This window comes from Oncorhynchus gorbuscha, unplaced genomic scaffold, assembly GCF_021184085.1.
Source record: "Oncorhynchus gorbuscha isolate QuinsamMale2020 ecotype Even-year unplaced genomic scaffold, OgorEven_v1.0 Un_scaffold_8:::fragment_2:::debris, whole genome shotgun sequence".
NCBI classification, from domain to species: Eukaryota; Metazoa; Chordata; class Actinopteri; order Salmoniformes; family Salmonidae; genus Oncorhynchus; species Oncorhynchus gorbuscha.
Window position 1 is genome coordinate 203,483 of NW_025745587.1, and position 10,002 is coordinate 213,484.

Here is a 10,002-nt window from a genome sequence, read left to right on the forward strand (position 1 = left end):
TGCTCTGCATGCATGGGTTCGAATCCCATCCTCATCGTGTAACAATTACATTTCTGTGCTTTATTTTGGCACTGGAAGATTTTGACTTTCACAAACACTGGTAAAATTGACTCTGAAAAAGCCATTGCTCTGCCAACTTTCATTGATTTCAATCTAGGGTTTACAACACGTTTGTTAAATGTCTCGATGGGATCACAGGCCTTGCCATTGCTCTGCCTAACTTTCATTGATTTCAATCAAGGGTTTACATACAGCAACTACAGTTTTTTGAAAGTCATTTGCCACTACCAAAATTCAGGATGAGGTGGCCGAGTGGTTAAGGCGATGGACTGCTAATCCATTGTGCTCTGCATGCATGGGTTCGAGTCCCATCCTCATCGTGTAACAATTACATTTCTGTGCTTTATTTTGGCACTGGAAGATTTTGACTTTCACAAACACTGGTAAAATTGCTGACTGCCACAGCGAGAGCACAGGACTTGGTATCTGAGTGGTGAAGGCGATGAACTGCATGTGTGGATTATAACACCAACCTCTTCACAAAACTTTTGTTATTTCCTCTCTTACATGGCCCCACATGAATATTGAATCCCTGCGCAATCCTAGAGTGACTAATAGGATTCAGGTATTGAGAATAGCTTCACCAAAGGCAACCTCAATGGTGGGATTTGAACCCGAACACCTCAACACACTTAATCAAGCACTTGAGACCACTCGGCCTGACAACACGTTTGTTAAATGTCTCGATGGGATCGACACATGGCCTTGCCATTGCTCTGCCTAACTTTCATTGATTTCAATCAAGGGTTTACACAGCAACTACAGTTTTTTAAATTCATTTGCCACTTCAAAATACAGGATGGGATGGTTAAGGCGATGGACTGCTAATCCATTGTGCTCTGCATGCATGGGTTCAATCCCATCCTCATCGTGTAACAATCTGCACTGGAAGACTTTCATTGATTTCAAAAAATTGAGGGTTTACAACATAAATGTCTCGATGGGATCGACACATGGCCTTGCCATTGCTCTGCCTAACTTTCATTGATTTCAATCAAGGGTTTACACATACAGCAACTACAGTTTTTTGAAAGTCATTTGCCACTACCAAAATTCAGGATGAGGTGGCTGAGTGGTTAAGGCGATGGACTGCTAATCCATTGTGCTCTGCATGCATGGGTTAGAATCCCATCCTCATTGTATAACAATTACATTTCTGTGCTTTATTTTGGCACTGGAAGATTTTGACTTTCACAAACACTGGTAAAATTGCTGACTGCCACAGGAGAGCACAGGACTTGGTATCTGAGTGGTGAAGGCGATGAACTGCATGTGTGGATTATAACACCAACCTCTTCACAAAACATTTGTTATTTCCTCTCTTACATGGCCCCACATGAATATAGAATCCCTGCGCAATCCTAGAGTGACTAATAGGATTCAGGTATTGAGAATAGCTTCACCAAGGGCAACCTCAATGGTGGGATTTGAACCGACACCTCAACACACACACTTAATCAAGCACTTGAGACCACTCGGCCTGACAACACGTTTGTTAAATGTCTCGATGGGATCGACACATGGCCTTGCCAGTGCTCTACCAAACTTCATTGATTTCAATCTAGGGTTTACAACACGTTTGTTAAATGTCTCGATGGGATCGACACATGGCCTTGCCATTGCTCTGCCTAACTTTCATTGATTTCAATCAAGGGTTTACATACAGCAACTTCAGTTTTTTGAAAGTCATTTGCCACTACCAAATTCCGGATGAGGTGGCCGAGTGGTTAAGGCGATGGACTGCTAATCCATTGTGCTCTGCATGCATGGGTTCGAATCCCATCCTCATCGTGTAACAATTACATTTCTGTGCTTTATTTTGGCACTGGAAGATTTTGACTTTCACAAACACTGGTAAAATTGCTGACTGGTTTCACAGCATACAGCGACTACAGTTTTTTGACTTGGATGATGGAGTGGTTAAGGCGATGGACTGCTAATCCATTGTGCTCTGCATGCATGGGTTAGAATCCTCATTGTAACAATTACATTTCTGTGCTTTATTTTGGCACTGGAAGATTTTGACTTTCACAAACACTGGTAAAATTGCTGACTGCCACAGCGAGAGCACAGGACTTGGTATCTGAGTGGTGAAGGCGATGAACTGCATGTGTGGATTATAACACCAACCTCTTCACAAAACTTTTGTTATTTCCTCTCTTACATGGCCCCACATGAATATTGAATCCCTGCGCAATCCTAGAGTGACTAATAGGATTCAGGTATTGAGAATAGCTTCACCAAAGGCAACCTCAATGGTGGGATTTGAACCCGAACACCTCAACACACTTAATCAAGCACTTGAGACCACTCGGCCTGACAACACGTTTGTTAAATGTCTCGATGGGATCGCACATGGCCTTGCCATTGCTCTGCCTAACTTTCATTGATTTCAATCAAGGGTTTACATACAGCAACTACAGTTTTTAAATTCATTTGCCACTTCAAAATACAGGATGAGGTGGCTCTGAGTGGTTAAGGCGATGGACTGCTAATCCATTGTGCTCTGCATGCATGGGTTTGAATCCCATCCTCATCGTGTAACAATTAAAATTCTGTGCTTTAGTTTTGGCACTGGAAGATTTTGACTTTCACAAACACTGGTAAAATTGCTGACTGCCACAGCGAGAGCACAGGACTTGGTATCTGAGTGGTTAAGGCGATGGACTGCTAATCCATTGTGCTCTGCATGCATGGGTTAGAATCTCATTGTATAACAATTACAATTCTGTGCTTTATTTTGGCACTGGAAGATTTTGACTTTCACAAACACTGGTAAAATTGCTGACTGCCACAGCGAGAGCACAGGACTTGGTATCTGAGTGGTGAAGGCGATGAACTGCATGTGTGGATTATAACACCAACCTCTTCACAAAACATTTGTTATTTCCTCTCTTACATGGCCCCACATGAATATAGAATCCCTGCGCAATCCTAGAGTGACTAATAGGATTCAGGTATTGAGAATAGCTTCACCAAGGGCAACCTCAATGGTGGGATTTGAACCGACACCTCAACACACTTAATCAAGCACTTGAGACCACTCGGCCTGACAACACGTTTGTTAAATGTCTCGATGGGATCGACACATGGCCTTGCCAGTGCTCTACCAAACTTCATTGATTTCAATCTAGGGTTTACAACACGTTTGTTAAATGTCTCGATGGGATCGACACATGGCCTTGCCATTGCTCTGCCTAACTTTCATTGATTTCAATCAAGGGTTTTACATACAGCAACTACAGTTTTTTGAAAGTCATTTGCCACTACCAAAATTCAGGATGAGGTGGCCGAGTGGTTAAGGCGATGGACTGCTAATCCATTGTGCTCTGCATGCATGGGTTCGAATCCCATCCTCATCGTGTAACAATTAACAATTATTTCTGTGCTTTATTTTGGCACTGGAAGATTTTGACTTTCACAAACACTGGTAAAATTGCTGACTGCCACAGCGAGAGCACAGGACTTGGTATCTGAGTGGTTAAGGCGATGGACTGCTAATCCATTGTGCTCTGCATGCATCAAGGGTTAGAATCAGTTTTTTGAAAGTCATCCACTACCATTGTGAGTAACAATGCTAATCATTTCTGTGGGTTCGAATCCTCATCTTGTAACTTTATTTTGGCACTGGAAGATTTTGACTTTCACAAACACTGGTAAAATTGCTGACTGCCACAGCGAGAGCACAGGACTTGGTATCTGAGTGGTGAAGGCGATGAACTGCATGTGTGGATTATAACACCAACCTCTTCACAAAACATTTGTTATTTCCTCTCTTACATGGCCCCACATGAATATAGAATCCCTGCGCAATCCTAGAGTGACTAATAGGATTCAGGTATTGAGAATAGCTTCACCAAAGGCAACCTCAATGGTGGGATTTGAACCCGAACACCTCAACACACTTAATCAAGCACTTGAGACCACTCGGCCTGACAACACGTTTGTTAAATGTCTCGATGGGATCGACACATGGCCTTGCCAGTGCTCTACCAAACTTCATTGATTTCAATCTAGGGTTTACAACACGTTTGTTAAATGTCTCGATGGGATCGACACATGGCCTTGCCATTGCTCTGCCTAACGTTCATTGATTTCAATCAAGGGTTTACAATACAGCAACTACAGTTTTTTGAAAGTCATTTGCCACTACCAAAATTCAGGATGAGGTGGCCGAGTGGTTAAGGCGATGGACTGCTAATCCATTGTGCTCTGCATGCATGGGTTCGAATCCCATCCTCATCGTGTAACAATTACATTTCTGTGCTTTATTTTGGCACTGGAAGATTTTGACTTTCACAAACACTGGTAAAATTGCTGACTGCCACAGCGAGAGCACAGGACTTGGTATCTGAGTGGTGAAGGCGATGAACTGCATGTGTGGATTATAACACCAACCTCTTCACAAAACATTTGTTATTTCCTCTCTTACATGGCCCCACATGAATATAGAATCCCTGCGCAATCCTAGAGTGACTAATAGGATTCAGGTATTGAGAATAGCTTCACCAAAGGCAACCTCAATGGTGGGATTTGAACCGACACCTCAACACACTTAATCAAGCACTTGAGACCACTCGGCCTGACAACACGTTTGTTAAATGTCTCGATGGGATCGACACATGGCCTTGCCAGTGCTCTACCAAACTTCATTGATTTCAATCTAGGGTTTACAACACGTTTGTTAAATGTCTCGATGGGATCGACACATGGCCTTGCCATTGCTCTGCCTAACTTTCATTGTTTCAATCAAGGGTTTTACATACAGCAACTACAGTTTTTTGAAAGTCATTTGCCACTTCAAAATTCAGGATGAGGTGGCCGAGTGGTTAAGGCGATGGACTGCTAATCCATTGTGCTCTGCATGCATGGGTTCGAATCCCATCCTCATCGTGTAACAATTACATTTCTGTGCTTTATTTTGGCACTGGAAGATTTTGACTTTCACAAACACTGGTAAAATTGCTGATGGGATCACAGCCACCAGCTCTGAACTTTCATTGATTTCAATCTAGGGTTTACAACACGTTTGTTAAATGTCTCGAGTGGTTAATTGCTCTGCCTAACTTTCATTGATTTCAATCAAGGACTGCAACTAATTTTTTGAAAGTCCATTGGATGAGGTCTGGTTATGCATGGACTGCTAATCCATTGTGCTCTGCATGCATGGGTTCGAGTCCCATCTCATTGTATAACAATTACATTTCTGTGCTTTATTTTGGCACTGGAAGATTTTGACTTTCACAAACACTGGTAAAATTGCTGACTGCCACAGCGAGAGCACAGGACTTGGTATCTGAGTGGTGAAGGCGATGAACTGCATGTGTGGATTATAACACCAACCTCTTCACAAAACATTTGTTATTTCCTCTCTTACATGGCCCCACATGAATATAGAATCCCTGCGCAATCCTAGAGTGACTAATAGGATTCAGGTATTGAGAATAGCTTCACCAAGGGCAACCTCAATGGTGGGATTTGAACCGACACCTCAACACACTTAATCAAGCACTTGAGACCACTCGGCCTGACAACACGTTTGTTAAATGTCTCGATGGGATCGACACATGGCCTTGCCAGTGCTCTACCAAACTTCATTGATTTCAATCTAGGGTTTACAACACGTTTGTTAAATGTCTCGATGGGATCGACACATGGCCTTGCCATTGCTCTGCCTAACTTTCATTGATTTCAATCAAGGGTTTTACATACAGCAACTACAGTTTTTTGAAAGTCATTTGCCACTACCAAAATTCAGGATGAGGTGGCCGAGTGGTTAAGGCGATGGACTGCTAATCCATTGTGCTCTGCATGCATGGGTTCGAGTCCCATCCTCATCGTGTAACAATTACATTTCTGTGCTTTATTTTGGCACTGGAAGATTTTGACTTTCACAAACACTGGTAAAATTGCTGACTGCCACAGCGAGAGCACAGGACTTGGTATCTGAGTGGTGAAGGCGATGAACTGCATGTGTGGATTATAACACCAACCTCTTCACAAAACTTTTGTTATTTCCTCTCTTACATGGCCCCACATGAATATTGAATCCCTGCGCAATCCTAGAGTGACTAGTAGGATTCAGGTATTGAGAATAGCTTCACCAAAGGCAACCTCAATGGTGGGATTTGAACCCGAACACCTCAACACACTTAATCAAGCACTTGAGACCACTCGGCCTGACAACACGTTTGTTAAATGTCTCGATGGGATCGACACATGGCCTTGCCATTGCTCTGCCTAACTTTCATTGATTTCAATCAAGGGTTTACATACAGCAACTACAGTTTTTAAATTCATTTGCCACTTCAAAATACAGGATGAGGTGGCCGAGTGGTTAAGGCGATGGACTGCTAATCCATTGTGCTCTGCATGCATGGGTTTGAATCCCATCCTCATCGTGTAACAATTAAATTTCTGTGCTTTATTTTGGCACTGGAAGATTTTGACTTTCACAAACACTGGGAAAATTGCTGACTGCCACAGCGAGAGCACAGGACTTGGTATCTGAGTGGTTAAGGCGATGGACTGCTAATCCATTGTGCTCTGCATGCATGGGTTTGAATCCCATCCTCATCGTGTAACAATTAAATTTCTGTGCTTTATTTTGGCACTGGAAGATTTTGACTTTCACAAACACTGGTAAAATTGCTGACTGCCACAGCGAGAACACAGGATTTGGTATCTTAGTGGTTAAGGCGATGGACTGCTAATCCATTGTGCTCTGCATGCATGGGTTAATCCCATCCTCATCGTGTAGCAATTAAATTTCTGTGCTTTATTTTGGCACTGGAAGATTTTGACTTTCACAAACACTGGGAAAATTGCTGACTGCCGCAGCGAGAGCACAGGACTTGTTATCTGAGTGGTTAAGGCGATGGACTGCTAATCCATTGTGCTCTGTATGCATGGGTTTGAATCCCATCCTCATCGTGTAACAATTACATTTCTGTGCTTTATTTTGGCACTGGAAGATTTTGACTTTCACAAACACTGGTAAAATTGCTGACTGCCACAGCGAGAGCACAGGACTTGGTATCTGAGTGGTGAAGGCGATGAACTGCATGTGTGGATTATAACACCAACCTCTTCACAAAACATTTGTTATTTCCTCTCTTACATGGCCCAACATGAATATAGAATCCCTGCGCAATCCTAGAGTGACTAATGGATTCAGGTATTGAGAATAGCTTCACCAAGGGCAACCTCAATGGTGGGATTTGAACCGACACCTCAACACACTTAATCAAGCACTTGAGACCACTCGGCCTGACAACACGTTTGTTAAATGTCTCGATGGGATCGACACATGGCCTTGCCATGCTCTACCAAACTTTCATTGATTTCAATCTAGGGTTTACATACAGCAACTACAGTTTTTTAAATTCATTTGCCACTATTAAAAATAAAGGATGAGGTGGCCGAGTGGTTAAGGCGATGGACTGCTAATCCATTGTGCTCTGCATGCATGGGTTTGATCCCATCCTCATCGTGTAACATTTAAATTTCTGTGCTTTATTTTGGCACTGGAAGATTTTGACTTTCACAAACACTGGTAAAATTGCTGACTGCCACAGCGAGAGCACAGGACTTGGTATCTGAGTGGTGAAGGCGATGAACTGCATGTGTGGATTATAACACCAACCTCTTCACAAAACATTTGTTATTTCCTCTCTTACATGGCCCCACATGAATATAGAATCCCTGCGCAATCCTAGAGTGACTAATAGGATTCAGGTATTGAGAATAGCTTCACCAAGGGCAACCTCAATGGTGGGATTTGAACCGACACCTCAACACACTTAATCAAGCACTTGAGACCACTCGGCCTGACAACACGTTTGTTAAATGTCTCGATGGGATCGACACATGGCCTTGCCAGTGCTCTACCAAACTTCATTGATTTCAATCTAGGGTTTACAACACGTTTGTTAAATGTCTCGATGGGATCGACACATGGCCTTGCCATTGCTCTGCCTAACTTTCATTGATTTCAATCAAGGGTTTACATACAGCAACTACAGTTTTTTGAAAGTCATTTGCCACTAAAAAATTCAGGATGAGGTGGCCGAGTGGTTAAGGCGATGGACTGCTAATCCATTGTGCTCTGCATGCATGGGTTCGAATCCCATCCTCATTGTGTAACAATTACATTTCTGTGCTTTATTTTGGCACTGGAAGATTTTGACTTTCACAAACACTGGTAAAATTGCTGACTGCCACAGCGAGAGCACAGGACTTGGTATCTGAGTGGTGAAGGCGATGAACTGCATGTGTGGATTATAACACCAACCTCTTCACAAAACTTTTGTTATTTCCTCTCTTACATGGCCCCACATGAATATAGAATCCCTGCGCAATCCTAGAGTGACTAGTAGGATTCAGGTATTGAGAATAGCTTCACCAAGGGCAACCTCAATGGTGGGATTTGAACCGACACCTCAACACACTTAATCAAGCACTTGAGACCACTCGGCCTGACAACACGTTTGTTAAATGTCTCGATGGGATCGACACATGGCCTTGCCATTGCTCTGCCTAACTTTCATTGATTTCAATCAAGGGTTTACTACATACAGCAACTACAGTTTTTTAAATTCATTTGCCACTTCAAAATACAGGATGAGGTGGCCGAGTGGTTAAGGCGATGGACTGCTAATCCATTGTGCTCTGCATGCATGGGTTTGTATCCCATCCTCATTGTGTAACATTTAAATTTCTGTGCTTTATTTTTGCACTGGAAGATTTTGACTTTCACAAACACTGGGAAAATTGCTGACTGCCACAGCGCGAGCACAGGACTTGGTATCTGAGTGGTTAAGGCGATGGACTGCTAATCCATTGTGCTCTGCATGCATGGGTTTGAATCCCATCCTCATCGTGTAACAATTAAATTTCTGTGCTTTATTTTGGCACTGGAAGATTTTGACTTTCACAAACACTGGTAAAATTGCTGACTGCCACAGCGAGAACACAGGATTTGGTATCTTAGTGGTTAAGGAGATGGACTGCTAATCCATTGTGCTCTGCATGCATGGGTTCGAATCCCATCCTCATCGTGTAGCAATTAAATTTCTGTGCTTTATTTTGGCACTGGAAGATTTTGACTTTCACAACCACTGGTAAAATTGCTGACTGCCACAGCGAGAACACAGGATTTGGTATCTGAGTGGTTAAGGCGATGGACTGCTAATCCATTGTGCTCTGTATTCATGGGTTCGAATCCCATCCTCATCGTGTAGCAATTAAATTCTGTGCTTTATTTTGGCACTGGAAGATTTTGACTTTCACAAACACTGGTAAAATTGCTGACTGCCACAGCGAGAGCACAGGACTTGGTATCTGAGTGGTGAAGGCGATGAACTGCATGTGTGGATTATAACACCAACCTCTTCACAAAACATTTGTTATTTCCTCTCTTACATGGCCCCACATGAATATAGAATCCCTGCGCAATCCTAGAGTGACTAATAGGATTCAGGTATTGAGAATAGCTTCACCAAGGGCAACCTCAATGGTGGGATTTGAACCGAACACCTCAACACACTTAATCAAGCACTTGAGACCACTCGGCCTGACAACACGTTTGTTAAATGTCTCGATGGGATCGACACATGGCCTTGCCAGTGCTCTACCAAACTTTCATTGATTTCAATCTAGGGTTTACACAGCAACTACAGTTTTTTAAATTAATTTGCCAATCCAGAATAAAGGATGAGGTGGCCGAGTGGTTAAGGCGATGGACTGCTAATTCATTGTGCTCTGCATGCATGGGTTTGAATCCCATCCTCATTGTGTAACAATTACATTTCTGTGCTTTATTTTGGCACTGGAAGATTTTGACTTTCACAAACACTGGGAAAATTGCTGACTGCCACAGCGAGAGCACAGGACTTGTTATCTGAGTGGTTAAGGCGATGGACTGCTAATCCATTGTGCTCT

The 10,002-nt window shown here is 42.8% G+C and overlaps 8 non-coding genes across 8 annotated transcripts; all 8 read left to right on the forward strand.

The window, feature by feature from the left end:
• Positions 1–298: 298 nt before the first annotated feature.
• On the forward strand, positions 299–380 carry trnas-gcu. Its single transcript has one exon. It is a non-coding gene; the product is annotated as a tRNA-Ser (tRNA).
• Positions 381–1,769: 1,389 nt separating this feature from the next.
• Positions 1,770–1,851, forward strand: trnas-gcu. Its single transcript has one exon. It is a non-coding gene; the product is annotated as a tRNA-Ser (tRNA).
• A 1,489-nt stretch (positions 1,852–3,340) lies between these two features.
• trnas-gcu lies at positions 3,341–3,422 on the forward strand. The gene has a single exon. It is a non-coding gene; the product is annotated as a tRNA-Ser (tRNA).
• Positions 3,423–4,223: 801 nt separating this feature from the next.
• Positions 4,224–4,305, forward strand: trnas-gcu. Its single transcript has one exon. It is a non-coding gene; the product is annotated as a tRNA-Ser (tRNA).
• A 566-nt stretch (positions 4,306–4,871) lies between these two features.
• trnas-gcu lies at positions 4,872–4,953 on the forward strand. The gene has a single exon. It is a non-coding gene; the product is annotated as a tRNA-Ser (tRNA).
• Positions 4,954–5,818: 865 nt separating this feature from the next.
• On the forward strand, positions 5,819–5,900 carry trnas-gcu. Its single transcript has one exon. It is a non-coding gene; the product is annotated as a tRNA-Ser (tRNA).
• Positions 5,901–6,379: 479 nt separating this feature from the next.
• trnas-gcu lies at positions 6,380–6,461 on the forward strand. The gene has a single exon. It is a non-coding gene; the product is annotated as a tRNA-Ser (tRNA).
• A 1,657-nt stretch (positions 6,462–8,118) lies between these two features.
• Positions 8,119–8,200, forward strand: trnas-gcu. The gene has a single exon. It is a non-coding gene; the product is annotated as a tRNA-Ser (tRNA).
• The last annotated feature ends 1,802 nt before the right edge of the window (positions 8,201–10,002 follow it).